Consider the following 20914-nt stretch of genomic DNA (forward strand, 5'->3'; position numbering starts at 1 on the left):
CCCAATGAGCCGCAAGCACTCAACATGCTTTGCATGGTGTACCCATCCAGCGCAACATGTACGTAAGGCATTGCCTGTATAAATCTCGGCAAATTTGAGGAGGCCTTTAAGTTGCTTTTGCCATAACCGGCCTTCGATTTAGGGAACTGCATGGAGATAGATCCTAAACCGCCACAGGCCCCACATCTTTAGAAGCGGGATTTTCATCCTCGTCTTTGCCGCCGGACTCACACAAAGACCGAGACGAACCGAGGTAATCAGTGCCCACATCATTGCGAGTTGAATACAGAGACGATAATTTTCGATGGCGATTGTGTGTATGGCGAAGCGTCGTGGTAATTCGCTGGGAAGATCGTCTCTGACCGGTGCGTGCCGTTGCGGGTGTGATCTTATTCTGCTTTGGCGTTTTTCCTCGACTTCTCCTGCGTAAACTTTGAAGTCCAGGCCACGTCCGCCACATTGGATGGAGAGGTCTACACGCATATAATGATTCTGGATTTGTCTTTAACTTCAAGGTGATAGAGGCGGCGGAGAAGATCAAGCAAATAATAATAATCTGCATTCTATCCATCCCATTTCCAATTTCTGAGAGGCATGTTGCGATGGGCAAAAGAAGAGGAAGATTCAGGATTCATGGACGACATCCCGAGGACCGCTGATGGTGAGCCACCACGGGCTGGTACTTCCTCCGACTCTGACTTCATTGTTACACAAATAAATCCTTAAAATTGTTAGGAAAATATGGCTTCAAATTGGGTAGAACAATGAAGTCGGATCTTTAGAATACTCAAGTCGGACTTTGAGGCGTAATATCACTTTCTTTAAGGATTTATTTGCCCCACAACGTTGCTAATGGTCACCGGCAAATTTCCTTCAGGATACAACAAAGTCTCAAGTGAGAATACTAGATAGCAATTCTAGTATTTCTCCAGGATCTCTCATATGAAACAATTAGAAACAATGGCTGTAATTTTTCTTTTAAAGAAAACGAAAAATGGAAGAAGATCTATGTTTAATCTCAAAACATGCATACTTATCTTTGTCTTTCGAATAGAGGCAACTCTTCAAAATGTTGCAAAAGAATAAAGACAACCTTTCGGGATAGGTTGTAAAATGAACAGGCACGTCTCAAATGTTACGTTGAAAAGACATAAAAATTCGGAATTAAATAAATAATAAATAATAAATAATCGTAACTTTTCATGAATAGTCGCATTGTTTCAATAAGACTTTATAATTAATTTTAAAGAAATAAATCCGAATTTTCAATAAATAAAAATAATGATCGTTGGTTAGTGCCAAATCTCGTCCACGTGCGCACTCACATCTTTTTTATGTGGGACAAGGCACTTCTTCATTTGTTTTATAAACAAATTACCAACAATATCCAACACTATAACATATACGACCATGCACGGCTTCTTCTTCACTTTGTCATCTAGATCTCAAACCAAAGCACTTTTGAGTTAAATCCAAATAAAACACGTTTAATCTAGTGAGCTTTGCTTAAGGAGAAGGATTTGTGTTGAAGCAAAATGGGAAGACTGTTTGGTTTGGGCGTGGGCATTGTTTTGGGTTTTCTAGGGAATGCCGCTGTCTCAACTCAAGCTCAACTTGAGATGGGTTATTATTCTAAGAGCTGCCCAGAAGCTGAAAAAATTGTGAGAGAGTTGTCGAAGATCACATCGGCAATGCTCATTCTTTAGCAGCCGCTCTGCTGAGGATGCACTTTCATGATTGTTATTCATCAGGGTTTTTACTTTCTCTCCCATGTAGCTTGCATCAGTGCACGTTAATATCTTACAGTAAACTTGAGAAATTTGGAGGAATCATTACTGCATAACTCCATTTCAAGAGTACTAGTATTTTCTTAATCTCATGCTAGCTTTGAGAAATTTGAGCTCGTCGTTTGTTGATCACCGTCAGGGTTGTGATGCTTCTGTGCTCTTGAACTCTAGTTGAAGCAACCCAACAGAGAGAGATTCTCCTCCAAACTTCACTATGAGAGGCTTTGACTTCATCGATCAAGTGAAGAGCCTTGTCGAAGCTGAATACCCCGGGATTGTCTCTTGCGCAGACATCATAGCTTTGGCCGCAAGAGATGCAATAGTGGCCACTATAAGGACAACAGCACAAAGATTATTTCCACGAAAGCAGATATCCATTGTTCAAGTGCGTCTAGATCTTAACACTACGTGAAAACTGTTTTCTCCACTGATGATGTAATGAGTATAGATTTGCAAGCGAAAAAAACATTGAGATTGAGTGGGGAATTAAAACTGTATCTGATGTGCATGAAACTATAGGGAGGTCCATTTTGGAGAGTTCCTACAGTAAGAAGAGATGGAGTGATTTCAAGGGCATCGGAAGCATTGAGCAACATCCCTTCTCCATCCAGCAAACTCAACGCTCTCCAAACATTTTTCGCCAATAAAGGACTCGATCTTAAAGACTTAGTTTTATCGTCCGGTGAGGCCATATGTCACCCACCTGTAAAAGTGAGAGGATATCAGTTGATGAGTTAAACCAATAGTATCGAGAGATATCGAAATGTATATTCAGTACATGACTAAGCTGGTCATGTGCTAAATAGTAGTGGCTGATGTGACTTGTTCTGACATAGGAGCTCACATGATTGGTGCATCTCACTGCTCGTCTTTCCGGAGCCACCTATACAACTTCACTGGCGGTTAGGCCTGAGCGCGGTTCCCGGGTTACCCGGGAACCGGAACCGAACCGGAGGAGGGTCCGGTTTGGTTCCCGGTTCCAAGGGGGACCGGTTCTGGTTACTTAGGGCAGAAAAAGCTCAACCTTGGATGTTCTAGTGACTTGTATGTGATGTTCTAGTTGAAGTTTGGCTTCGGCCTCTAAATGAAAGTTGTAAAGGACTTCTTGGAGTATAACATACTCAAATTTGGAACAAAAAAAACAAGTATAAGTGGGTGAAATCGCTATTCTTTGGAAAGACTGGATCTGGAGATTTTGGGACCGACCCTTGATGAATGCATGGACTGTAAGGCAATCTTTTTGTCGAAATTTCACTTCGGTTTCTTAAAAAAAGTTGTAAAGGACATCCTGAGGTACAACATATAAAAAATTTAGAGAAAAAAAACAAGAATAGGTAGGTGAAATCGTGGTCCTTTGAAGATGGTTAGATCTGGAATTACGGTACTATGAACAGGGATTTTAACCGTCCATATTTAATTATCTAGGACGAATTTGACTTCGATGTTTTCATGAAGTATCTACCTTATGGTCTTGGCTATCACATAGTCGAATTTCATAATTTTTTAAGGTCATTTGGGTATTTAATCAGAAATGTTTCTAAAACTATGCAATCTGATGTGTTCGGATCTTGTAAGTTGCAATGCGTGGACTATATCATTTTGTATGAGGTTCTTTTGGAAATGTGTTCTGCATGAAATATCTCTCTTCATGTTTTCCTACAACATATTTAAATTTCGTAATTTTTGTAGTTCATTTGCCTATTTAACCAAAAATGTTTCAAAAACTGTGCAAGTAGAGAATAGGAAAAGTAAATCGATTTTATCTTTTAATCCAGAACGAATTGGACTACAATTTCTTCATGAAACTTGTACCTCTAGGTCTTAAATACAACGTGTCCAAATTTCAGAATTTTCTGAGTTCATTTAAGGGTTTAATCGAAATTGTTTTCAAAACTTGTACCTCTAGACATTCTTGTTCTAGTGGTGTTTTATTTCTACTTTCTAGTTTGCTATTTGTTTTGAAATTTCTAATTATATTATATTATTGTTGTGCAGTGCGAAGTTAATGTATCAAGATAACATGTCAATGGGAAGTTACCGTGTAATATACGCGTACATTATAGTTTTTTTGGTAACGTGCGCATACGTTATATTTTTTTTGGTAACGTGCGTGCACGTTATAGTTTTTTTTAGTAACGTGCACATACGTTATATTTTTTTTGGTAACGTGCGCATATGTTATAGTTTTTTTTTTGGTAACGTGCGCGTACGTTATAGTTTTTTTGGCAATGTGTGAGTACGTTATAGTTTTTTTGGTAATGTGCGCGTACGTTATATTTTTTTTGGGTAACATGCGCATATGTTATAGTTCAAATCTGAAAATAACAAAAGAAAAGAAAAGAAAAGAACCTGTTGGAACTTGGAACCGACCTTGGAACCTGTGACAGGGTAGGTTCCAGGTTCTCGGTTCCCACGGGTAGGTTCCAGGTTCCTCATTTTGAGGAACTTGTACCCGAGGGTAGGTTCCAGGTTCCAGACGGAACCGAACCGGAACCTGGAACCGCTCACCCCTACTGGCGGTGAGGATCAAGACCCCTCCTTGGAAAGTGAGTACGCGGCGAATCTCAAGGCCAAGAAGTGCAGGAGCCTGAGTAACGATACCATCTTTCGATCGGATTCTGCTATCACTATCAGTCCTGCTACCAAGCTCTTCATCACACAAGTCCTTCAAGGGTCACTTGACAACTTCTACGCTCAATTTGTTATGGCAATGGAGAAGATGGGCCGGATCGACGTGAAGACTGGGCTGGCGGGCGAGATAAGGAAGCATTGTGCGCTGGTGAATAGCCAAAACCAAAGGGAATAAGCAATGTTTTCGCTTTTCTTCTATATATCGCATGTTTCTAGCGGAATGTTATCAATTTTTTTGGCGATGAACCGATAGTAGTTGGTTAAGAAAAACAAACAGAAAAGGAAGCATGCCTCGGTGCAATGTGATTATGAATAGGAGATATTCAACTAACATATTTCACATTTTATTGAATGGCAACTTACATAGCTCTATTTTACCTTTGGAGACTAATTTGCACCTTCACGTCTATTATCCTTGCATTACATTTATGCCATTTTCTTTGAAAGAAATGTCCATCCCTGAATTCTGAATTCTCGCATTCATCCAAAACACTTAAACCAACATTGATCATCACTTAAACCCCAATCAAAATCGTAGAATGAGTTTACATGTTTTGTTTAGAGATATGTAAATAGTATTGGCAAAATTAGGTACATTTAAAAGGTCACTCGTGTAATTAAATCTCTCAATAAGCGGCTTTAATCTTCGTCCACCTCTATATCCTATCTTTAGAGTACAAGGGGATAAACCTACAAGAGGAATTCGTCAAGGGGATCCTCTATCCCCATATCTTTTCATCCTAGTGGCTGATGTGTTGTCCAATCTTATGCGAACAGCAGTAGTCAAGGGCACAATCTAGGGAATTAAACTAAATAGTGGCTGTCCTACTCTATCCCACCTGCTATTTGCGGATGATTCCATTTTCTTCCTACATGGTACTATCACGAAATGTCAGAATTTGGCGGAAATACTACACCAATATTGTTTTGCTTCAGGACAGGCCATAAATCTGAATAAATCAGGTATCTACTTTAGTAAGAACTGCCCCATGAATTTAAGGAGGAATATGGCAGCAGAGCTGAGGGTCCCAGAAATAGAAAAAACGGGGAAATACTTGGGAATTCCTTCAGATTGGGGAGGCTCGAAGAAAGATGTTTTTGCCTGGATTTTAGCTCGAGTCAACAAGAAACTAGAAAGCTGGAAGGATCACTTGCTGATAAGAGCAGGTAAGGAGATATTGATTAAATCAGTGGTGCAGGCCATTACATAGTACGCAATGTCTATATTCAAGTTACCGGTGTCAATATGCAAAGCCATAGAGAAAAAGATTGCCAATTTTTGGTGGAGAAATGGGAAAAACACTACTGGAATTCATTGGAGAAAATGGGAGAAATTGAAACTCAGGAAAAATGAAGGAGGCCTTGGATTTAAAGACTTAACAGCTTTCAACCAAGCCATGCTAGGGAAGCAAGCATGGCGGATTTCACAGCAACCCCACTCCCTATTGAGCAAACTAATTAAGGGTTTATATCACCCACACTACGAAATTTGGAAAGCTGGAAATGGTACACGACCATCGTGGGGATGGAGGAGCATTATAGTGGGAAGTGATTCCATAGCACCAGATGTTATTTGGTCTGTTGGCAATGGTCAGAAAATTTCGATAAGAGAGGATAAATGGCTGAAAATCAGACTGATTGGAGGACCGATTACAAGAGATGAACCATGAAAAGTCGGCGCACTCATACATCAGGGAAATGGCACATGGAATGAAAATTTACTTCGAATGATGTTTGATGAAAATAGGGTACAAGAAATTCTTACTATCCCTATTGGGCTCTCAACAACAGAAGACAGATTAGTATGGATGCGCAACAATTCAGGGTCTTATACAGTAAAGAGTGGGTATTTCACAACACGAGATAGAGCAGCTAAACCACCACTTACATCAGCAACATCCTCTCATCAAACAAAGCCAGATTTATGGAAACATATTTGGCACTCAGACACATTACCCAAAGTAAAACAATTCCTCTGGAATGTCTGCCAAAATGCACTACCTACAATGGATAACCTGCACCGAAGGAAAATAGTACCTGACCCAATTTGCCCCATCTGCAAACACGAAGATGAGACGATCGAACACACGCTGTTGTTATGCCCTTGGACAGCTCAAATTTGGAAAGCTTCTCCTCTGAAAATCAAAATAACTAGATTAGGGTTAACAAGAATTGACGACTGGCTGTACATGAGGAAAAAAGATCCACAAAGCTCCTCAAAGTTCAATCAGATTGCATCTACCATGTGGAGTATATGGCAAGACCGCAACAGGTTCATCTTCGACCAAAAACCCCTCACCCCGAAGCAGACCTTGTTAAGATCAGAGGCATTACAGAGAGATTTCGAAACATGGAATACAATGGCAGTTAAGAAGACAGCAAGAGAGACCCACACCAATAGGTGGCAACCCCCGAAACCAGGCTTCATTAAACTGAACATAGATGCTTCTTTTGTTCGGCGTGAGAGAGAGGAGAGGGGAACACACAAGACCAGATCTGCTGACGACAGGGTTGAAGCAGAAAATCTAGTTACTGTAGCTTTCGGTTGCAGAGCATCCACGGATGAGGAAGAGAATGGGGGTGAAACTCCGAACAGAGCAGCCGCATCTAGCTCTGCAGGGGACATACCCACAGCAACGACAATCTGCAGCGGAACATTGAGACCCACTTTGTGAGGCGCGAGCGAGAGGAGAGGGGAGAAGACGAAACCAGATCTGGAGTTAATAGGGACGAAGATGAAACCTCAGTTGCTGTAGATTTCGGTTGCAGCGAAACTCAGGATGAGGAAGAGAGCAGGGGCGACGCGGACAGGGGAGGAGCGGAGAACAGAGCAGTTGTTGCTTGCATCTGCAGGGACTCTCGGGGTAGACTCGTTGAAGGCTTCTCCAAGACTGTTGCAGCAACTTCGGTAGAGCAAGCGGAGGCAAGTGCTCTCATGGAAACCCTAGAATTTTTATAAGATAGAACCGAAGAACTACTGGAAGTACACACAGACAACCTTTTGCTCGTGCGGGCACTTCAGTTCGACGAAGACTTCAGTTGGGAAGTGGTGCCGCTCATGGACCGGATAAAAGAGAAGCTTCATAGGTTTACGGGCCTCACTTTGGCCCATTGCAGTAGAGAAGCAAATAGGCCCGCGGACTGGGTAGCGAAGGCTCATCGACAAAATTTTCTCCCGAGAGATTGGGTGACTAATCCCCCAACAGCTTTATTTGACTTGTTATGCGCTGATGTTCTTGATGTATTTTCTTCGAACTTCACTAAGTAAATGGAAAGCTATCGCATTATCGACCCCAAAAAAAAAAAAGTATACAAGGGGACGGGGAAAAGAGGAATTGTTATTGGGCTTCAATGCTCAAGTTTGAAGATTTTAAGGTTCTTGTTTTCAGTGCCATTTGACCCTGGAAATGACTCGTACATTCAATTACCATATTACCCAAAAACATAAAAGAGGAAAAAAAAACTAGGAAAAAAAACAAAAAATTGAATTATCACCTTGAGAGGAATAGATGGCACCATCAAAGTCATAAGTTTCAAAAAGGGAAAAAGAATTGCCAGTCTAATGAAGAACGACCATGAGGAGATATCATGTGCAGTTGTGTCTAGAGGACTAGGAAGCTGTGATACTCATACATATTAGCCGCATTTTAGAGAGAACTTTAGGTGCAACGGTAGCATTTCTTTGGCATATCGAGTAGTTTTGGTATGACGAATAGAGAGCATGTACAATCTTAAATAAGAAACTCAAATGATTACAACTTCTGTTATATTTCTTATGTATATGGTGAAATTTTGAATTGCTTCCTCCGTAAATGTTGACATGGACATGCAGACCGACTCACCTTGCCGATTTATTTCCTTCCTTCGGTCTACCATCCGATGCGATTGTCCCGCGACAGGACCGTGACCCACTAATTAATTGTTGGCTGGTTCAAGGTCTAAATGCACGTACTTCTTGCCTTTCTTCACTTCGGGGAAATCTTCAGTAACGTGGCACTTTCGAGTCGAGAGGGGGTTTTGCTTTGGCTTCCTCAGCACGCCACTTCCTCAGCTACAAGCTGGTGGGTGGGAGCGGTTGTGTCCACTGTCCAGTTGTCCCAAAGTTTTAGAAAAAAGCCACCAAAAATCACAAACTTCAATAATTATAATATGAAAAATTCTAAATTTATGCCACTACGATATATTTATTTTAAATTCTTTTTAACACCAAAAATTTTAAATTTATCTCAAAATTTTAGTTTTAAGTAAATGTATAATAAGTATAAATTCGGAGTAGATTTTGAGTAACTTTTTACTCTTTTTATATTCCTTTTTACTTTGTCGATAGTAGCGCCAATTGGACACCGAGGCCCGGATGTTTTTGTTCTTTTTATTTGTTCATGAATAGATTTTTTATTTTTGTTCCCGGGAACAAAAAAAAAACAAACGCGTTTGTTTGCGTTTTTGTTCAAAATCTGTTTTTGTTCTGGAACAAAATAGAAACGGAAATAAGAAACAAATTTTTTTTTTTTTGTTTGTTCCGGAAACATTTTTAAAAACAAATTTTCTCTCTCCTCTCTTTTCTTCTCTTTTTTTCTTCTTCTTTTTCTTTGGCCGGTCGACAGAATAAGTTTACCAAACGTGTTTCTATTTATTTTTATTCCCGGAACAAGTTTACCAAACGCGTCTTTCGGTAAAAAATTATTCTCGAAACAGAAATAGTTTTTTTTTTATTTCTGTTTCCTAGAATAATTTTTGAACAGAAACATTACCAAAAGCGCCCTGAGCAAAAGTGAATTTATATAATGTTGGGTACATTGCAATTATTTTTTCTTTTCGAGCCTTGAGGTGTGGTGAACCACACCAAATCAAACGTGATAAATGTAACCTTATTATTTGTCAAATCTGATCTATCATAGAGAAAGGTAGTTGGCTATACTTATAAGCTTCGTAATGATTAGATGGTAATCAGGAAACGTTCATCACATTTATAAGGTGGGTTATATATGCAGGGTTCAATGGGGTCTTGAGCAATTTGTACACGGACAGGTTCACATGACGGAGATTCTAGGGAATAGAACGGGTAGGGCACGCGACTTTGCCCTTTCTTGTTGATGGAATTATGGGAAAAGGGGGATGGGCAAGCCGAGGGTCCAGTTTGTATAGTACTCAATGAACGCAACACTGTTGGTGATGCTCTGCTTTATATTCATTATAGTGTAATTAGCGATAGAGTGAGCAGTCAAAAGCTCTCGAATTAACGGTGGATATAGGGCTGCCGGAAATAAATATTATTTACCCCGGCGACGTGCACTCTGATTATTCGTAAAAAGGGTAAAAGGTCCTGCTTATTTGCGAGTCCTCCGAGAAATGGTGAACAAAGGGGAAGAACTGAGGCTAATGGTATATGGCCAAGAAAGGAGAATTTAAAGGCATTTATTTCTGAGCAACACGAATAAATGGGACTAAATCTGTCGAAATTGATCATAGATGCATTTCCTAACTTATATTTCATGTCAGATTTGTTATATGGATGAATCATATTTGGTAAATGGTCATGAATGAATTGAAAATGTTAAAATATAAAATAATATGGGTGTTAAATAGGTCTATAACTTATTTTAAACTCAACTCACCTCTCTCTCTTTCTCTCGTCTTCACTTGATCTTGCCTATGAGTTTTCCTAAATTTTGTAATTTTAGCAATATAGATTGGATTGAGTAATAGTCGCTTACAATCATATCGCATGGAAATAGGTCAAAATGAGTTAAATAAGTCAATTAAAATTGGGCCATTTTCGACCAAACTCGTCTATTTCACAAGTTTATGTGAGATGGAATGGGGAATGGGGAATGGGACTAGACAGCAACTGCGTACGTGCTAACTAAAGTTTCAATCTTTTGGCATTGTTATGGTCTCTACACCGCAACGATACTGAGGAGGCCGAACCTAAGTGCTTTCCCATGCCCAAAAGTCATGTAATTGTATGACACGCCCTCATAAATATAAATACAAAAATATATATATATATATATATATATATATATATATATATATATATAATATCACTGTCAAGAGTAAATTTCTTATTATTTCAATATGCCATTTTATGCTATTTTTGATTCAAAAGCTTTCCCACGTGGCTGGAGATATTTTGTACTTTTTTGGCGCTTTATCCTAACTCCCATATTGTCAATTTAAAAAAAAAAATTATTTTGCTCGACGCAGATGAAAAATAATGATATTTCTCCTAACAATGCTGTTGCCGACGCATTTTCTATTAGTAAATAATATCGTATAAGCCCTCGTGCACAGGTAACAAATCATGAAACAAAATGCTTTTATGTTGACTTTTAAAATTATATCATGAAATATTTCTAGCAAAGTGACTCCGTAAAGGCTGCATTTTTTTTTCTTTTAATAATCCTAAGGCCTGATCGTAATTAGGCAACAAGCGGAGAAGTATTAGCACAACCACTAAACACCGTAATCCAATCGAAATTTGAGTTGCCTAGGGCAGATTTCGACCCACAAAACATTGATTTCTAAATTGAGAATATAGGAACACATTCTTATCATTGAGTTCGGACCTATGCATATCCTTAAAAAGTTTCATCTTAGTTCCAACATGATAAGTACGATTCAATTTTGAAGCTGCATAAGTACTGATTTTTATTAGCCGTGCTTGGCCTTAAATAGAAGTTCAATTCCATAATTCAAAGACTTTGAAGAGAAAATCCTGCCACATGACCCGAGTGCAGAGGCATTGGTGGCGGTGCGTACGCTTCGTTACACCGTATTCCCCCATTCACGGATGAATTTCCCCTTTCTTCATGTGGAACATCTTCGTTTTTTCCTAACTTTACTTATAGCCGGTATAATCAACTACAATAAAGACCTAAAGGGATTAGTTGATGTATATCGTAAGCGGAAGTAGAGGTCAATTATATAGGGGCGTTTCACTTGGCCCGAAGGTCAATGGGCAGACTCGGCTTGAGCATTTCGTGTGAAAAAACGCTTTCAAATCATCGCAGCGTCCGAATAAAATTTTAAAGATTTAATACTAGGGGTGGCCGTCTAGACTTGCCCATTTGAATAGTTCTAATTTTAGCATCGATGCGATCTCAAGCACCAGCTCGGCTTAGTCGTTTAGCAATATATATAGAGACAACCACATACACACACACACCGCATTAAAGCATCTAAGATGGTTTTGTGTTACTGAGCGAGCATTATCCATTTTTCCAAGGACATTACTACATGACAAAAAGGTTGGGGCCAATTGCCCCCACTCTCTTCTTAAAATATGTATCATGTCATGTTTTTAAACAAAATAATATGCAACAATGCCTCCCACAATTTTTTTATTTATGAAAAATCACTTTATTTAGTTATTTTCTTATTGTTGATACATATATTTTCACGTAAAGACTTCTCATAAATTTTGTAAGAAAATGACAATTCGAATTCATCAATGACAATGGGGTTTGACCTCTAAACAAAAATGATGATTCTGCATAGTCTTGCATTCGCATTCTTTATTGCATTTCTTTGCATTTATATATTAGATACCATTTATGTTTAGGAGTAGCATGTTCGCATTGAATAAAACATAATTCGGGTTATGAAAATTCGTTCAAACTAGCCCAACATGCGACCCCATTCGTTGTGCAGAATTGGATGAACTTCTAAGCCCGATCCAAGCTTCGCACTGGACCCAAGAGTTCAAGCCCAATCCACAGCTTAAACCAAGTACGGCCCTTGTCCCTCTCTCCTTCTTGATTCGGAGTCATCGGCGTTCTCTTTTTGCTAAATCATCACTCTATCTTTAACGCAAGCAACGAAGCAGAATTTTCAAGGTAGAAATCTAGATCACTGAAGTTACTCTAGTAGTCACCCTTCTCACTTGAGAAAAGAGGGGTGGGGATTCCCCGCCTTCTCTGGTATTGGGATCGGGACATGTGAATGAAGAAACATGATTTTGCAACCTGTGCATAGCACATAACATGCATAGTTCATAAAATAGATATAACACACACAGATCATGGATTGCACGACTTGCCCACCTTGCCCACTTGCCCACTTGCCTCCACAGCTCGCTTTCTCCTCTCCTCCCTCTCTTCTTGTTCTGCTGCCAGAACCTCTTACTGATGTCTCACGTTCATTTTACCCTCCAGAATGCTTTGCGTCTCTTGTTGCTGGACATGAAGAAGAGGGCTGCCAACTATTCTTGAAGTCCTTTTCTACTTTAATGTTTCAAGGGTTGCCTTGATGATTTACTCCGTACATGGGTCTATAGCTATCCGTTCTATGAGATCGCTTGTTGATCTGGTCCCTCGGCATGTCATGGAGGCACTTTTTCTATCCGTTATTGTGTTATTCATATTGATCACTATGGTGCTAACCTTTGCTTCACTATGACTTGTAGGTCATCTAAGCTAGATTTGACAATAGTGCATCCCATACTTGAAGTCGTTATCTTCTTACCATAGGTAGGAGCTATGAGATTTAGGGGGACTGTCACCAACTGTTTTAAAGGTTTAAGTTATTAAACGAATGTGTTGTTTAATATTTAATTATTTCACAAGTAGGAAGTGTGAAATTTGGTAGGATCGTCACTAATAATTTTAAAGGCTTAAGCTGTTAGACAATTGTATGATTTAATATTTAATTATTCCCACTTTCCCTCACACTTAATCTAGTCTTTTTACCTAATGTTAAGCGATGACATATTTAATTGGGGAGGCAAATGGGACCTGAAAAGATTTATTCTTAAGACCTTTAACTCTGACACTATGTGAGATTTTGTTGAATTATTACAATCTATTCTAAAAGCTTAAATTATTAGATGAATGGATTTTACCAAAAAAAAAAAATTATTAGATTAATGGATGGTTTAATAATTACTCTAACACTCCCCCCACGCATAATTTGATCTTTTTGCCTAAAACTAAGCATGGACATATTTAATTTGTGATGCAAACGGGGCTGTAAAGAGATCTCTAATTCTGATATTATGTGAGATTTGATAGGATTGCTGCTGATTGTTCAAAAAACTTAAACTATTAGACGAAAGCATGGTTCAATATTTAATTATTTCAATAGGAGGGACCATCGACGGGGGATATTTGAGGATAAAATTGGCAGAAAGCATTCTCCTCGGAGAAGGTATTCCCCAAGAAACGATGCAATAAGTCATTTGTCAGAAACCACATTCCTCTTCTGTGTCTCTTGTCATGTAATAACGTTGCTAAAACCTTCTTTGATTTGCATAGAAATATGGGCAATGTGGTTTTCCTTTAATATGCTCATATTTGAGTTCATTCATAAACTGCAACGACAGAAAGTGCAAGAAGCAGCAGCGGTTGGATGGTCAAGGTGACACCTCGAAGGTGATTGAAGTTAGAGAAAGATGAGAGAAATCTACGTCATCCCAATTCTAAAGCAGGTTAGCGAAATCTTTTTGATATCCTAGTCTTACTTTGTTTGAAAAACTTTCTTAACTGAGTTCCTTAGGGGGTGTCTTGCTCATTTGATCTTGAAACTAGAAATGTAGTTAAAGTAAGGTCAGATATTAGTATGCCAGAGTGCCTTAATAATCGGGAGTTTGTTGTTTGTAGGGAGAAAATAGTGGATATGTTTTGTGTGCCAACACAACAAATAAGAAGGCCATGAGGTTGCGACACATGTCCAAAGTAGGTCCAATGTTAGACTATTTTGAAAACTCTTCTCTCTCTTCTCTCTACATGCTCTCTCTCTTCTGCCTCCCCTGCACGCTCTCACCCCTCTCCTAGCATTCTCTCTCTCTCTCTCTCTCTCTCTCTTCACCGGCCCCTCTTTCTCCCACCATATTCTTACACAGACACAATCAAAGTTGGCGGCGAAGGCATTCAAATTGTGAAAGTGAAGAGAAGATCGCTGTCTTGGACCTAGCAGCGACAAATGGGGCCAATGGAGAACCCACCCATGCACGATTGCGCTAGTTGAGGCTTGGCCCCTGACTACCAGGTCGGGTTTTCGACTTCTAAAGTCCGCGACAACTCCCAGAGCAGTTCCGTAACTTAAGCGGGGGGTCCTGATTGGTGAGTTACTGGGCTAGTATCCTCCGAGATATAGTCGGTGCTGTGTTCCTATAAGGTGAGTTAGGTCGGATCATCGGCATAAAAAAAATAAAAAATGGGGCCAATGGAGATAGCAGCTCTCGACGGAGGTGAAGAGGGTGATCGTTCGAATGTCCTGGGTATTTTGGTTAATTCGGTTCATTAGAATTCAGCGGCCTGTGGCCACGGCCCACGGCCCTTTTTCCCCAGAAAATCACGTTTAGCCTCTAAATCAAGCACTGCCGCTTGTCCTTACGACCTTGATCGAATCATTTTGGATCTGTTGTCTCTTTTTGAGCGACAGGTATGTTCATTTTCAGTTTATCCTCAGTCTTAATTGTTTCATACTATTGCAGTATGCATGCTCGACACTGCATGCTCGACTTTAAAGTGGAAAGTGGACTTGAAAATGCTCCAGCCAATGATTTTGAAGAGGATTGAGGGTAGGGTGAAGAATTATCTGGTCTCGGGTACGGTTCTCGTCGTGCAAGAAGTGTTGAAGGCCAGGACTTTGCTCATCCAGGGCGTGTCGACACTTCTCAGGTTCTTCCCACTCACGGCTTGAGTGAATGTTTGGTGAACTGACCCTCATTTATCCTATAGAGATATCATTGCTAGAAGAGGGGAAAGTATCTAGCCATGATCCATGATTGTGCATTGGATCTGGTCGTCTTGACTCGGCTACTTGGAACTGGCAATATTTTGTTGCATTGTAGGAGACCGCTTTTTGAAAGCCTGGTGAACGGTGAAATGGATTCGATTCAGATGCTATGGGTTGGTAAATCGTGATGATGATATCAGGTGATAGGGCAAAGTGGTTAGGAACTTAGGAGTTTGGGATTTGACTAACAGATTGAGTACCAATGACCAAATTCATTTGATGGCTGATGTCTTGAACTTAGAGTGGCTTCTGATGCTTTGTCTTTGTACATGATGTAGCAGGTGAATCTTGAGATTGTCAGAAAGACTAGCTTTCTCCGGCATCGACGGGTATGCAGAGATTGTTGTTAGAGATATGTGATTTCGAAATGCTTTTGGTTTTGGCCTTATCAATAGGTGCCCGAAGGCATTTGTTAAACATAAAATTGATAGTTTAAATTTTCAAAATACAGATTGCACAATTCATAGAAAGTTAACGCATTGAACATTGTAATACTTCTTTTATTATAGTTAATTAACAAGAGCCCGGGTCACTCGAACAAATTCCTTTCGTTTTAAATTGCATTTGTTGGCCTGTGAAAGAATTTACATGCATGAAGTTGTGAGAATTTAGTAACTCTTGAAAGACTGGTTTGATAGCTTCTTCATCTTTATCCCCATTTTCCCTTGTTTTACTATTACGATAAGCGTGCTTCTCTTCGCAATAACAAATACAGGTTATAGTAAAAGAAACAATGGCCATAAGATACTTTCTATTCAGCCGAATAGCCACCAATTCATCCCGTGATATGATTTTTGGGTCACAAGAGGGGGAAATTTTCTCTAGTTAGTTAAATGAGTTATACGGCCAAGATGAAATGAAATATTATCATGGGTGACAATGGTACCGAACACCCCAAAACCCAAAAAAAAAAAAAAAAAAAAAAATGTATCAATAATCTCTTGGATTTCCCTCACCCCAAAATCAAAAGAAGAAGAAGAAGAAGAACACAATAGAATGTCATTAAGGAAAAATTTGGACAATCATGTCTCTTGAAAATCAGGTTAGCTGTTGCTTAATCTGATAGTAAATGAAATTAGAATGCTCTGTATCATCTTGTATTATCGACTGTCTTTGCTGTGCTATCCTTCTCGTGCATCCTAATTAGTATGTTTTCTAGTTCCTGTTTACTGTTGCTACTTTCACTCAAATTGTTCACAGGGGACGCTTGTTTGCTTATGTTATACGATGGAGTTTTAACATAAATAACCCGCTTACTTGCCCACCCAAATTGAGAGAAAGTCTAGAAATAGAAGCTGTGGGAGAGAAATATAGCTAAAATATTTAGATAGATATAAATGAAGGATAGAGAGTTCCCCTCTTTATATAAGAAGTCCCCCATTACTACGGTTGATTGACATTTGATCTAGTGGATGAAACCACATTTCCCCATCTCCCAACTACTGGCATTTATGCCAAGAATGCTCTAAAATTCGAGATAATTACTGTATTGCCATTCCCTAAGAATGTTCCAGAAACCCTAGATGATTTTGGACAATCTTCTTGAATCAAACACGACCATTTCTTCATAGAAAATCTTGAGACCATAACACTTGCATCTTGCATAGCTCTTACATTAGTAGATGCTCGAGGTAAGCACACTTTTTCTTATGCCCCTCGTCCCAATTGAAAATTTCAGTAGCATTGTCTAAAGTGATATCTCTACATGATTTCTCTTACTAGTAACTAGTCTTCTGGCCACTTACATGAAGGACGATGTTGTTTGTAGGGAAAATTGTCCAAAAAACCCTAAACCTATTACGCTTTTATCAATTCAGTCCTAAATCTTTCACTTTTGTTAATTGAGTAATAAGCATTTTCACTTCTTATCAATTGAATCTATCTAACCAATTATAGTCAGAAAGCACTGATTTAGAAGCGTTAGCTTGACTAGACAAATTTTAATAATATTTTAATTTTTTATTATTTTATTTTTTGTTCTCTTTTTCTCTCTTTTTTTTTCTTTCTTTCTTTCTTTCCTTTTTTTTTTTTTTTCTTCTTCTTCCTCCTTTTGCTAGGCCAACTCCTCGCTAGCCACAAGCGAGGTGTGGTTGGGCAAGCCTTGACAAGGATTGGCCTCACCCAAGGTAGGTGAGGTCAACCTCACCCAGGCCAGGAGATGCCGGCTTTCGCCCAGGCTAGGGCGGCCTTATGTTAGCCGAGCCTAAGCAATGCCCAGTGAGGCCACCTTAGCTTGGGCGAGAGTCAGCCTCGCCAGGACTTGCCCACCTAGGTGAGGCCGGCCCTCACCTGGCGTTGCCTTTGCTTGGCTAATGCTCAATGAGGCCCCTTTGGCCTAGGCTAGGGCCAGTCTCGCTAATCTAGCTTGGGTGAGGCTAACCCTTGTTGGATCGACCTCTCCCAACCGTGCCTTGTCAGTAGTAGGCCAAGCCAGTTGACCTAGCATGGTCGGTGGCTGGCCTTCAATGGCCAATTACTAGCAAAAGGAAGAAGAAGAAGCAAAGGAGAAAAGAAAGAAAGAAAGAGAGAGAGAGAGAGAGAGAGAGAGAGAGAGAGAGAGAGAGAGAGAGAAAATTAGAATAAATAATAAATTTTTTAAAAATATTAAAATAATATTAAAAATTATCAATATCAGCACCGATAGTTCTATGTGGCATCGTCGATGTTCATATTAGTAATTTTAGGCCAAAATTAGCCAGATTGATTTAATTAGCAATAAATAAAAGGGTTTAAGATTCAATGAATAAAATTGAAAGGTTTATGACTAAATTGGTAAAAGTGCAATAGGTTTAGGATTTTTTGGACAATTTTCTTGTTGTCTACCTTTGAGGTGAAACGGAGATTGGGCTGACAATGGGGTTGTATGTCCACCAATTGATTGAGAAATGAAGAATAGCCATTTTAGAAAGTAAAGTGAGAGTTATAATACAATCTTCTGCTGGTGGAATTCGATAATAAATATTATCATATTAGTCATCTACTTGGACTAATAAATCTAAGAGAAATTGCTATATTCTTTATTCAACGGGGAGAAATAAATTTAAATATTCTGATGATTCAAAAGGGCGGTGGAATTCGATAATGAAGAATGTGATATTAAATGAATAGTAGCGAAAGAAAAATACTTGGAAGGAGTAAATGATGGCTGGACTCACCCTCGCGTTGAATGGCAGGGGCGTTTCCATCCGTTTGACTTAGAAACCGATATTTGTGAGTTTGATTTTGCCCTGGGGAACTCCAATTGAAGTGTGAGCCGAGTTGCTGTGCCAGCCGCGCTCGTACCTGTGTCCCATGAAAAGGAATAAAAAATGCTTGGCCCACGAAGAAACTATTTGCGTCAAAAGTTTGAGTCCATGGGAAAGCGCCATCTGCGTCACCTATGATCAAATATTTGTTTGAACATTTTCTTATGTGTGCAATGTACAGTCAAACGCATAAAATAAGACTATACAAATTATAAATGGAAATTTCGATTATCAAGAGGCAGTTCTCTATCTAACTGACGATATGTAGCTCGGACACAATATTGGATAGTTTTCCATCTAGTGCCTTACTAGCATATGAGCATCTAATCTGTGAAGAAAATAATGAAAAAGAAATTTAAATACTCGATAATAACTGACTCATTAATATGGGTGTGCATGGTCTAGATGGGCAGTTCTTGACCTAGAATCAGGAACCGCCCACTAAGAATTGGTTCCGAAAAATTGGAATTGGGATCCACCCGTTAGTTGCATGGATCTACTCGGGAACCGGATTGTCAGTCCGGTCCGGTTCTCGGGTGGATCCATGGAACCGGTCTCAGAGATCTTGTTGGGCAGATCCTTCCACATGAATTTGTTGCTAACTTGCTGTCGAGGGCGACGGTGCCGGTAAATTGGCACTGGAGGGCTGAATAGAGAGATAGCAAAAGGGATGGACTGACGGACCGTCCATGGAACTGGGAGCTGGATCGGTTCCTTAAAAAACCACTGGTTCGGGGTGGTCCGGGCAGGTCCCGATTCTTTTGCACACCCCTAGTCCGGGTGGTGACGCCGTAGCGCTTTTGAGTGCAATGTCAACGTCATGAAGCTAGAGTATTGTCCTTATTTCAAAGACAAACCAAGAGGAAGTTATATGCGACTGCGGATAAAACAATGAAGGATATTTTGAAAAGTTAACTACAAAAAGGGTGTCTTTAATCAAAGAAAGTGTAGAACCAGCACCACCATTTCTGTAAGCAAATTTTCATAAACATAGTAAGTTTCCTTTTTAAATTCATTTTTTCGGCTTATTACTTACGAGTGGGCCCAATGCCTTGGTACTAATACATAATATTTATATGCCTTCTCTGGTTAGGAGAAAAACTTATATTAATTATTGATATCTAAAACTCTTTAGCTCACTAAAGATTAATATTAAAAATTAATATATTATTTTAAAATAGTTGGTTCGGTTCGGGTGGACGGACGGATGGATCCGCCTATGAAACCGGGAATTGGACCGGTACCCACTAGTTCCCATAAATTGGAACCGGGAACTGGACTGGTTCCCTCAAGAACCACCGGTTCCGGGCGGTTCTAGTCCGGTTCCGGGCGGTCCGGACGGGTCTCGGTTCTTTTGCACACCCCTACTCATTAATAAGTCTGAAACACGCCACCCATACCAAGTATACGTTGTGTAGTAATTGGAACTCTGGTTAAAACATCAATCATTCAGTGCAAGTTTACGGGCTGGCGAAATTTAGAAGTGCATATTACTTCGATGGAATAAAATGAGCTGGCCGTTATAACGTTGCCATCGTTCGTGGTCAAACTAGTTTGGAAAAGCTTTATAATGACGGAAGACCGACGTTCGATTTGGATGGACCAGCCTAACTAGGAGATTATTGGAGAGTTCATCTGTGGATTTACGTTAATTAATATAACCTTCTCTGATCACATGTACATTGATCAAACCCATCTGCCAGACGTCCTCTCGTGCACGATTCTTCCGCCTTACCATACTCGGGAATTGTTAAAGCCAGTCGGATTTTGACTTTTCTGAAGCTGTCGAATCGTAATTAAAAAAAGAAACACGTTCTGATCTCTTCAATAATTCTACCTTTGGGACCTATAGCCGCTGTCGTGGACCTACTTCTCGACATGATTAGAGAGAGAGAGAGAGAGAGAGAGACCGATTCTTTTGAGCTAACACATGCATGCAAAAGCTCGTCGAGGGCATCTCAATTCCATGATTAGATCTCTTGACATTCTTGAAATCTTTATAGTTTTTTTATAAGGATGCTGTGGTGTTATGGTTGCTTCGTGAGGTTTTATGGAAAAGAAGTGGATGGTTTGTTTTGCTATTCCTTTTAATTGATTCCATATTGTTTTCTTCTGATTTGAATATTGAATTACAACTAAGCTTTATAGCCTTCTAACTAATATATAACATGTTTTAAATCTCGTGCACCGCATCTAAGGATGGTCGACCTTAAAGTTACTTTGGTTCCAGTTATATATTATGTACATATTATGCTGTTCTTGCTTTGCCTGTAATGATATAGAATTTAGTCCTTTTAGTAATATATATGTTTGATGTGAAAAAATTATATTATGCCATGCATACGACTAGTGGTGCCATAATATATGTTGAAAGTGTCCCTTGAGCACGAAGTTTAATATGGACCTTTGGTTGTAGTTATTCTCTGCCTAATAACTTAACTTTTTTTTCCCATCTTTTCTTAGACTTTATATGGATAGTCTAGGCAGAGTTAAAGAAATCAATTTTGGGTT

General features: G+C 39.4%; 1 pseudogene; it reads left to right on the top strand.

Moving 5' to 3' along the window:
• The first annotated feature begins 1535 nt into the window (after positions 1–1535).
• LOC104427158 lies at positions 1536–4593 on the top strand (annotated as a pseudogene).
• The last annotated feature ends 16321 nt before the right edge of the window (positions 4594–20914 follow it).

The sequence above is a fragment of the Eucalyptus grandis genome, chromosome 11 (assembly GCF_016545825.1).
Source record: "Eucalyptus grandis isolate ANBG69807.140 chromosome 11, ASM1654582v1, whole genome shotgun sequence".
NCBI classification, from domain to species: Eukaryota; Viridiplantae; Streptophyta; class Magnoliopsida; order Myrtales; family Myrtaceae; genus Eucalyptus; species Eucalyptus grandis.